This window comes from Anarrhichthys ocellatus, unplaced genomic scaffold (assembly GCF_004355925.1).
Source record: "Anarrhichthys ocellatus isolate YVR2014 unplaced genomic scaffold, GSC_Weel_1.0 scaffold55, whole genome shotgun sequence".
NCBI classification, from domain to species: domain Eukaryota; kingdom Metazoa; phylum Chordata; class Actinopteri; order Perciformes; family Anarhichadidae; genus Anarrhichthys; species Anarrhichthys ocellatus.
The window spans coordinates 1,812,582-1,821,830 of record NW_022280085.1 but is presented as its reverse complement, the minus strand read 5'-3'; the positions used below and the strand labels follow the sequence as shown (position 1 = coordinate 1,821,830).

Genomic DNA, 9,249 nt, shown 5'->3' with positions numbered 1-9,249 from the left:
CAACTAAGGAAAATCCCAAATTCAGTATCTCAGAAAATTAGAATATTGTGAAAAGGTTCAATATTGAAGACACCTGGTGCCACACTCTAATCAGCCAATTAACTCAAAACACCTGCAAAGGCCTTTAAATGGTCTCTCAGTCTAGTTCTGTAGGCTACACAATCATGGGGAAGACTGCTGACTTGACAGTTGACCAAAAGACGACCATTGACACCTTGCACAAGGAGGACAAGACACAAAAGGTCATTGCAAAAGAGGCTGGCTGTTCACCGAGCTCTGTGTCCAAGCACATTAATAGAGAGGCGAAGGGAAGGAAAAGATGTGGTAGAAAAAAGTGTACAAGCAATAGGGATAACTGCACCCTGGAGAGGATTGTGAAACAAAACCGATTCAAAAATGTGGGGGAGATTCAGAAAGAGTGGACTGCAGCTGGAGTCAGTGCGTCAAGAACCACTACGCACAGACGTATGCAAGACATGGGTTTCAGCTGTCGCATTCTTTGTGTCAAGCCACTCTTGAACAACAGACGGCGTCAGAAGCGTCTCGCCTGGGCTAAAGACAAAAAGGACATTTTCCAACAGGACTTGGCACCTGCACACAGTGCCAAAGCAACCAGTACCTGGTTTAAGGACCATGGTATCCCTGTTCTTAATTGGCCAGCAAACTCGCCTGACCTTAACCCCATAGAAAATCTATGGGGTATTGTGAAGAGGATGATGCGAAATGCCAGACCTAACAATGCAGAAGAGCTGAAGGCCACTATCAGAGCAACCTGGGCTCTCATAACACCTGAGCAGTGCCACAGACTGATCGACTCCATGCCACGCCGCATTGCTGCAGTAATTCAGGCAAAAGGAACCCCAACTAAGTATTGAGTGCTGTACATGCTCATACTTTTCATGTTCATAATTTTCAGTTGGCAAAGATTTCTAAAAATCCTTTCTTTGTATTGGTCTTAAGTAATATTCTAATTTTCTGAGATACTGAATTTGGGATTTTCCTTAGTTGTCAGTTATAATCATCAAAATTAAAAGAAATAAACATTTGAAATATATCAGTCTGTGTGTAATGAATGAATATAATAGACAAGTTTCACTTTTTGAATGGAATTAGTGAAATAAATCAACTTTTTGATGATATTCTAATTATATGACCAGCACCTGTATATGGCACTAAATAGTGCAAGTTAGATATTATTGTAGTGTTCCGGACGTTTGCCCGAGGAGATTTTCTCAATCTGGACCTTTTGGAGTTTTAATTGAACACCCCTGGTGTAGATGGAGCAAAGAGATGATGGGGGAGGACTGAGTTTCAGTTTGACAGGAGGAAGATACAAAATACAGGAGAAGAGACCAAGAGTTTTTCTAGACAATGCTCACACACGCATGTGTGATGGCGTGTGTGCACAGTTGCGTGCAGACAGACATCCACAGACACAAAGTCACATAAATGCACGCACATATGCATGCTCGCTGAGAAATGCACGCACAAATGCGCACATCTAAGCACCCCCCCACACACGCACACATGCTCTCTCTCAGCGGGCCGATAATTGCGTTCGCTGGCAGAGAAAACGGCGGCCATGCATAGTCAATGAGAGCCGGTGGAAACAATGAGCACACAGAGCAGATGATTACTGTAAATAAAATAATGGAGCGGAGGAGGACGCGGTGGCGCTGGCACGGACTGAAGCGGGGGGAGTGAGGGGGAGAATGAGAGATCTGGAAAAGAAGGGGGAGAACGGGCCGGAATGAGGAGGGAGAAGGCACGGAATAAGTTCCCCACTTTATTTCCATTCGAAATACGAATAAGTGAATTCAGACTAACTGTTTCACCACATGCGCGGAGCACTTTGGCAGAAGAAGGAGCCGTTTCCTTAAACAACATGTCAGAGGGAGTGTGGTGATTCCATCAGGTGAACGGGGCGCCGGAGGAGCCGAGGCGAGGGATGAAGAGTTTGACACCAGTAATGACTCCAAGATGACGTTCAAACGCTTTCTGTCTGGCTGTCAGGCGGTCCGCTCCATGCTCTCACATTGCACCAATGTCTGGAATCCGCTCGCCCTGTCCGCGTCCGTTGAGGGTTGATGTCCGTATATAAACCACCGCAATGTAAATAAACGCACTCGCTGACTCCAACGTTGCATTTCCGTCACATCTTGACAAACTCGTATCTACAGTTGAACAATCTGGGAAGAGCGACTCAACCTTGGGTTATGATTTGTTTTTGTTTTTTTATTTCAGTGTCAAGAATGACCTTTGGTGCTTAATAACCCTGACAGACTTCTTTGCCACATGGGGAGCAGCAGAGTGATCTGTAAACACATCATTGATGGACGGGTTTTCACCTGATAGAGTTGCCATGGTGATCGTATGGCCTTACAACAACATCCAGCAAATTCAGAGCGTCATTGGCATTTATAAAGTCGTGTTTCTGTCTGCCTGATGAATGAAATCATTGTGCGTTTCCTTCCGCTACGATACGATCGTAGACTGTTTATAAGAAGTGGATGTAGTGACTGTGTCACAGGTGGACAGCCGTTTTGAAGCCGTTTTGGCATTGCAGTTTTCGACATTTAGTTTTTTTGCAACCAGAAGTGATGCGAGAGGGCGGAGCTAAGTGCAACCGAACACTGAATTAGACATTTATGTTACGATTTACTTTAATGAACGGAAAACAGGGTGAAAGGGTTAAAGTTGTGACACAAAAACACGGACAACTTCCAGGCCGGATAACGGCGTGGTACCGGCCTGTCAATCACAAGGAAGCCCCGGCCTAAAGCCCGCCCTGCTTAAAGGTCTATTGGACTCTAAACGGCACCATCATTTACTAAGTATCCGTGCACCTTGTGACCCCAGGCTGGTTAAATAAACAGGCTTAGACTTCACGACAGTCATTAGCTCATTTGCACTGATAAAATCATCTTAGCCCGGAACGTCCTAATCTTACTGCCCTGGCTTCGCCCGCTAAGCCCCACCTCCGTAGCCCTGCTGATCGGTGAGATTTCAGCTCCTGATATAATGCAGCATGTACTGTATACAGTGCACCGTCGTGGATTATCTCGAGGCCGCTCATGTTAAACATGCACCCGGTGAACTGTAAACATCCAAATGTCAGCTGTTACAATGCCGCCCCCCACCCCCCCACCAATCATATAGCTGCAGTGTGTGCCTGTGATTTCCTGCAAGGGCAAACTTCACTTTTGCTCTTTTTATTGAGTTGATATTTGAACTCACAGTGGAGGTGTTTCCATTGTCGATTATGAATTCCCAGCACTCTGTGCCTTTCGAACCATGCGACGAACATTTGTAATATTTTGACAGGATGTGACTTTCTTTAAAAGGGTCGCTGATGTTGAGAAGCTACCAAGAGGATGCTAGATTTTAAATAGCCAACCCAGCCCAGTGTTGACGACTCTTTTTCCAACTCTTTTAGCAGCATCAGCTCCAGAGGTCGCCAAGTCTAGTGAGAAAGTCGCCTAGTCGGCCCCGAAATAATAGTTATGAACGCAAACAACGGACATGGCTGTTAGTCCTCTTAGCTGTCAAGCTAGCAGCTTGTGGAAGACTGCGGTGACGAGTTCACAGTAGACAGGAAGGTTATTAAAGTCCAGCGACAGCCACAAATACCAGATTTTTATCCTCTTTTTCTTTTGTTTTTTGGCATAGCATTTGATTTATTGATTGGCGTCTGGATTTGAAGTGAATATTAACACCATGATAGAGATTGAGAAGATTAAAAGCTTCGGATGAGCTACTTAACGGACCTTGAAGTGGGAATGTTTTGCAAATAAATTGGATGTTTTCAGTGGATACTAGCGTGTAGTTGCTGTCCCCCGAGCACAGCTACAATTAGATTAGTCTGAAAGGACAATCATTTTGGGCCACTCCATCTCTTTTTGGCGCGCGCTGACTGTTTTTCTTCCCCCTGCTGATTTTGCCGATGCAATTACAGAGCGAGTGATATAGTGGGAGGAAGAAGAGGGAGGGAGGTGATATGGAGGAAACGGGGAAAGAGCTGGAGAGGGAGGGAGGGAGAGAGAGGGAGGGAAACAGATCTTTGATCATGCTGTGCTGCTTCCTCTCTCCATCTAATCAGCTTGGACTCCGTCCAACGCCCCCCTACTCTGAGGTAGAAGTGTGTGTGTGCGGCCGTGCCTTTGACTTAGTGTGTTGGAGAAAATATGTTGGGAGAACATGTCTCACAAAGACTGAGGTATGTATTTGTGTTTTTGATGGTTAAATAGACAGCACGTAATCGTGTGTGTGTGTGTGTGTGTGTGTGTGTTTTGTAACACCCGTGTCTGATCTCTTAATTGCCCTGTTTCCAGACAGACTGGATCAGTATGTACACAGCGGAGTGGACATACTGATCCGTCTGCAGTTAATGCACATTACATTGATCTGGGGTCACACTGGGTTACATTGATGGGGTCGAGTCGAACTTCTCAGCACCTCTTACCTCCCTACAAATAATTATTTTTTATTTCATGGCTTTATAAATTATCTGCGGGGGGGGTTCTCCTTTTTTTCAACTTCAAGTTTTGTTTTAAAAATGAAGTTAGAAATGTAGTACGCTGGCATGAAAAAAAGAAAAGAAAATCCATCCATCCATTATCTGTAACCGCTTATCCTGTTCACGGTCGGGATGGGGGGCCGGGGGAGGGGGGGCTGGAACCGAGCCCAGCTGGGCAAACTATGCATAGAGACAGACAACCAATCACACCTACGGGCAATTTAGAGTCATCACCTGACCCAGACTGCACGTCTTTGGACTGTGGGGAGAAAGCCGGAACAGGCTCCGTTTTATTGAAACATGCAGCACATTAATAATGCTTTGTACTCGACATACACACACTAATATTCAGCCTCGATTTGAGACTTAATACATTAATAAAAAAATCCTGTGATTAGTCTTCGTTGCTCTGTGGAACTCTGACATCTTCCTCCAAACTCAACTCCAGGCAGCAACCAGTACGTCTCAGTGCAAGATCTTTTAACTTCCTTGTCGCACAATTAACTTAAAACAGGCGTTTTTAAAGTCTGTCAGGAATCCGAAGAAGTAGTCAACAGCGTCTTCCTCTGATTTGGGGAATAATTATGCTTTCGGAACTATGGTTTCCATCATTTAGGGGCTTTGGTGGATGTAAACAGGAAGTATAGTGTTGCCATGTTGTTAGCTGGCGGCAACGACTTGAGCCATGTGTTTTTTCTGTGTATGCCCAATCAGAAGGTCCTGTTTGCGCGCTCAAATTGATGCATGCAGACGATCTGAACACAGCTCGGTCAGACTCAAACTACCCGGAAGCGCTCCAGCTCTTATTGATACTAATTGTCACAATTAGCAAACAAATCTTGACTGTGAAATAGTTGGTGTTGGGTGTGTGTGATTAGTGGTCTGATCTTATCTCACACACTCTGATGCCATCTACTGTCACATCTGGAGAAGTGGAGCTCAGCCGTCTTTCTTTCCTCTGGGTTTAAAGCAGCTTGGAAAGCTTTACTTTACAAAGTAAACCCTATTTTTTGTTTCTTTCTTTTTTACTATCAGCAGATCCCATAAAAAAGACCCAAAACGGACAAATTACATTGAAGTCGGTTAGTAAAGTGTCAGTCAATGAATTGCTGAACATTTTCACAACCAATTAATCGGTAAAGTAATTTATTCAACAAAGACACAAAATATTCTCTGGTTCCAGCCTCTCGAGTTTGAAGGTTTTTCTCTGTTTTGAATCCCTTGAATTAAACATCTTTCTTTTTGGGCTTTTGGTCGGACAAAGCGAGCAATTGGAGGACGTCACATAGGGCTTTATTATCAAACTGGGCTTCACAATTATCACAATTTTCTGATATGCGAAAGACGAAAAGATGAATCAGTTAATCATAAAGATAACACATGAATTGATCGACAGTGAAAATAATTGTTAGTTGCAGCCCCGGGTGACATTATCGCACACAGTGAACTAGAGATGATTGGATGATTAACACGATAGTCCATCGACAAGAACTTAATCATCGGGTATTCTGAAAATAGATTCTTTTTTTTTTCAGGTAAAAGGAGAAAGTCTCAGCTTCTCAAATATGTGAAGAATTGTAAATATTCTCTGATTATTATTTTTTCACTGTAAATGAATGATCTTTGTGTTTTGGGAGTGTTGGATGGACAAAACAGGACATTTGAAGACATCACCTTGGACTCAAATCAAAAAGTACTCCTAATGCAGAATCTAATATTGTCAAATGAATGTAGTGAAGTACAATATTCCCCTCTGGGTTGAAGTGGACTAGAAGTAGAACGTTGCATAAAATGGAAATACTCAAGTGACCCAGCTTGATGCATTTAAATTGTACACATTTCTTCTTCCCGGAGAGCTTGACCCCGAACCCTCCTAGAGGGTCCAAAGGCCCGCCCACCGCAGTCTCACACAAGTCCCGTGGGAAACACTGCGCGTAGTTGTATAAGTACACAAATGCATTGTGTGCATTTTCGCTAAGTGTATGACTCAATCTTCAGGGACTCAGCCTCTCCTCATAAGCATTTTTTTATCCAGTGGTCCAATGATGTGAGCACAGCCTGTAATAGCCAGGCTCTGTGCAGGAAACCAGGTCAGCTCAGGTCACATGCGGCCGGTGTTGTGGTGACTCTGGTGCCCTCTTCTGGCACTCTCTGCTCCTCGCATGGTGATATGCATGCAGCTGAGGTGGGGCAAAAAACATGTGATGTAGTTGTCGTTTTACTCGTACAGGAAGAGGTTGTTTTTTGTTTTTTTATCTAATAGTGAGTTGACACATTTTTAAAGGATTCTTCTGACACAGCCACTAAACCATGACCAGACTAATATTTTAATCTCTGGCAAGTGTCCACGGGGTTAGCAGGATAATCCGGTTATGTTATTAATAATGATTAATAACGAGGAGGAGGGCATCGTTTTCATGAATTGCATAACATTACTAATAAAAGCCTGTCTAGTAAGACCCAAAGTATTCAGCCTACTGGAGGAAGCTCGTGCTTCCTTTTAATTTGATTTGATTTAATTTCACTGATAAGGACATCGGATCATACTCATGTCAGCCAGTCCCAGTCAAGTGTCCTCCTTAGTCATGGTATTAAACAAAATGTTGATTGAGTTATTGAATTATCAATCAATTATCATTAAGTGAGTTTCCTTCCTCAACATTTAGGTGCCGTTTTAGAACATTTGAACGTCTGGAACTTGTACAAACAATGCTGTGCTTTTCACATTGTCCAGTGTTCCTGATTGTAATGACTATAAGAATGAGGTGTGTGAGTCTGATGTAGCAGGTATGATGTTTACCATGTTAGCATGCTAGCATTTGGTATTTATCACTTAACAGCTAAGGCTGATGGGAATGTGATAAGTTTTGCAGGCGGCAAACTCCGGGTCAAAAAAATGAAGCCAACGTAAAAGTGCCGTGAACTTGCATTCTCTCTAATGTCCAGCAGGGGGCAACTCCTCTGGTTGCAAAAATAAGTCTGATTGTATAGAAGTCTATGAGAAAATGACTACTTCTCTCTTGATTTATTACCTCAGTAAATATTGTAAACATGAGTTTATGATCTCGATCTCTAGTTTCAAGTCTTCTTCCACACTGCATGATGTGCTATGATTTAGGGCGGGGCCACCTTGTGATTGACAGGACGCTGCCACGGCGTTGTCCATGTTTTTGTCTTGTGTTTTCAGTTCGTGAAAGTTAGTTGTAACATTTTGGTCGCCTAAAAATGCCTTTCTTAGCGTTGGGACCAAAAACCAAGATGGCGACGGCCAAAATGCCGATTTCTAGGCTTCAAAATGGTTCACAATCCAATGGGTGACGTCATGGAACGTAGGAATAAAATGTTGGCCTGATGGAGCAGAGGATCCCGAAAAGTTGTTTTAATTCGTCTTGAGGGAGAATGTCCGTAATAAATCAGCATTCCATCCAACAGTTACTGAGACATTTTACTTCACCTCAGGTGACTACCAAAGTCACTGTCCTCTGGGGAGCACGAATGTCTGTATGAAACTTTATAGCAATCTATCCAATAGTTGTTGAGATATTTAAGTCTGGACCAAAGTTTTGGACCCATCGACTGACCTAACAACAGACATCGCCATCCCTAGAGCCTAGCTGACTAAAAGCATTTCAAAAATCCTTTAACCCACCTCGAAACCTCACTAAAAATCAACATGTTTGCATTTTTTTGTGCTCAAAAAATCTTCTTGGGAACACTTTTAGCGGTCCACACAGTGAAAAACAAGCTTAAAAGCAAGTGTATGCATTGGCTTGCGTCTGTCAGAGAATGACACTAATAAAAACACTAAATAATAAAAAATGGGGGAAAAAACCATGGAAATTGTGGAGAGCAATTTACCCCAAATTCCTTTCAGAGGACTTGTAAGTAGCTTATAGTAAATTAGATTTGCTGGAGTATGTCTCCTCTAATAGGCGCTGGATTGTAGTGGCGAACACAGGGCCTGTATTGTGAAATTAGAGCAGCCTCTGTGAAGTCCGAATCAAAATATGTAATGAGGAAATTGAGGAATGAACCGAGACAAAAGGATCTGACCTGTGGAGTGTTGTCCCTTTAAGTTGAAGATGATGTGTTCCTCACTCATTCCTCAGTCTTAAACTCATTCATGCCCTCTTTCAAAAGACTTGTAACAACTTTTGGTCATCTGAAATTGAAATGTTAAATGCATGTTTGCAGCATAGACTGTATATAAGAAGTGGACATAGTCATCGTGACGTCACCCATTGGTTTGTGGACTTTTTTACAGTCATGCATTTAGACGGCAATGCTAAAAATATTTATTTTAAAAGCACATCATTATCAATTCCAGGTCTTACTGGAAAAACTGCACGCACATCTCTATAAACACATTGTGAATTTTCTGTGAATACATGTTAATGTCACTATGTGTCTGTTTCTTACTGTGGCTTCTCTCTCTTTGCCCCTCCAGCTCGCTTATGCTTCCACTGATGTCCCGCCCACCGTGTTCCTCTCAGCCAACCGCTGCCCAGATTCTCCGATGGCTGTCTGTTGAAGGGGCCGCCGGCGAATGCTGAGCAAGCTGGCGAGGTCGAGGTCCGCCTCATTGTCCTGTGATTGGCTGCCGGACGGGACTGAGGCTACATGGAGCCAATGTCCAACAAGCAGGATAGCAACTCATCAGAGGGAGACGAGAAAGGGTGAGACTGTGTGTGTGTGTGTGTGTGTGTGTGTGTGTGTGTGTGTGTGTGTGTGTG

At 43.4% G+C, this 9,249-nt stretch overlaps 1 long non-coding RNA gene across 1 annotated transcript in view; it reads left to right on the top strand.

The window, feature by feature from the left end:
- LOC116396450 (uncharacterized) overlaps positions 1 to 9,232 on the top strand; it is an 81,859-nt gene extending 72,627 nt beyond the window's left edge. Inside the window, exon 4 of the long non-coding RNA XR_004213601.1 lies at positions 8,964 to 9,232. This is a non-coding gene — a long non-coding RNA (uncharacterized LOC116396450). The remainder of the gene's footprint in view (positions 1 to 8,963) is intronic.
- The last annotated feature ends 17 nt before the right edge of the window (positions 9,233 to 9,249 follow it).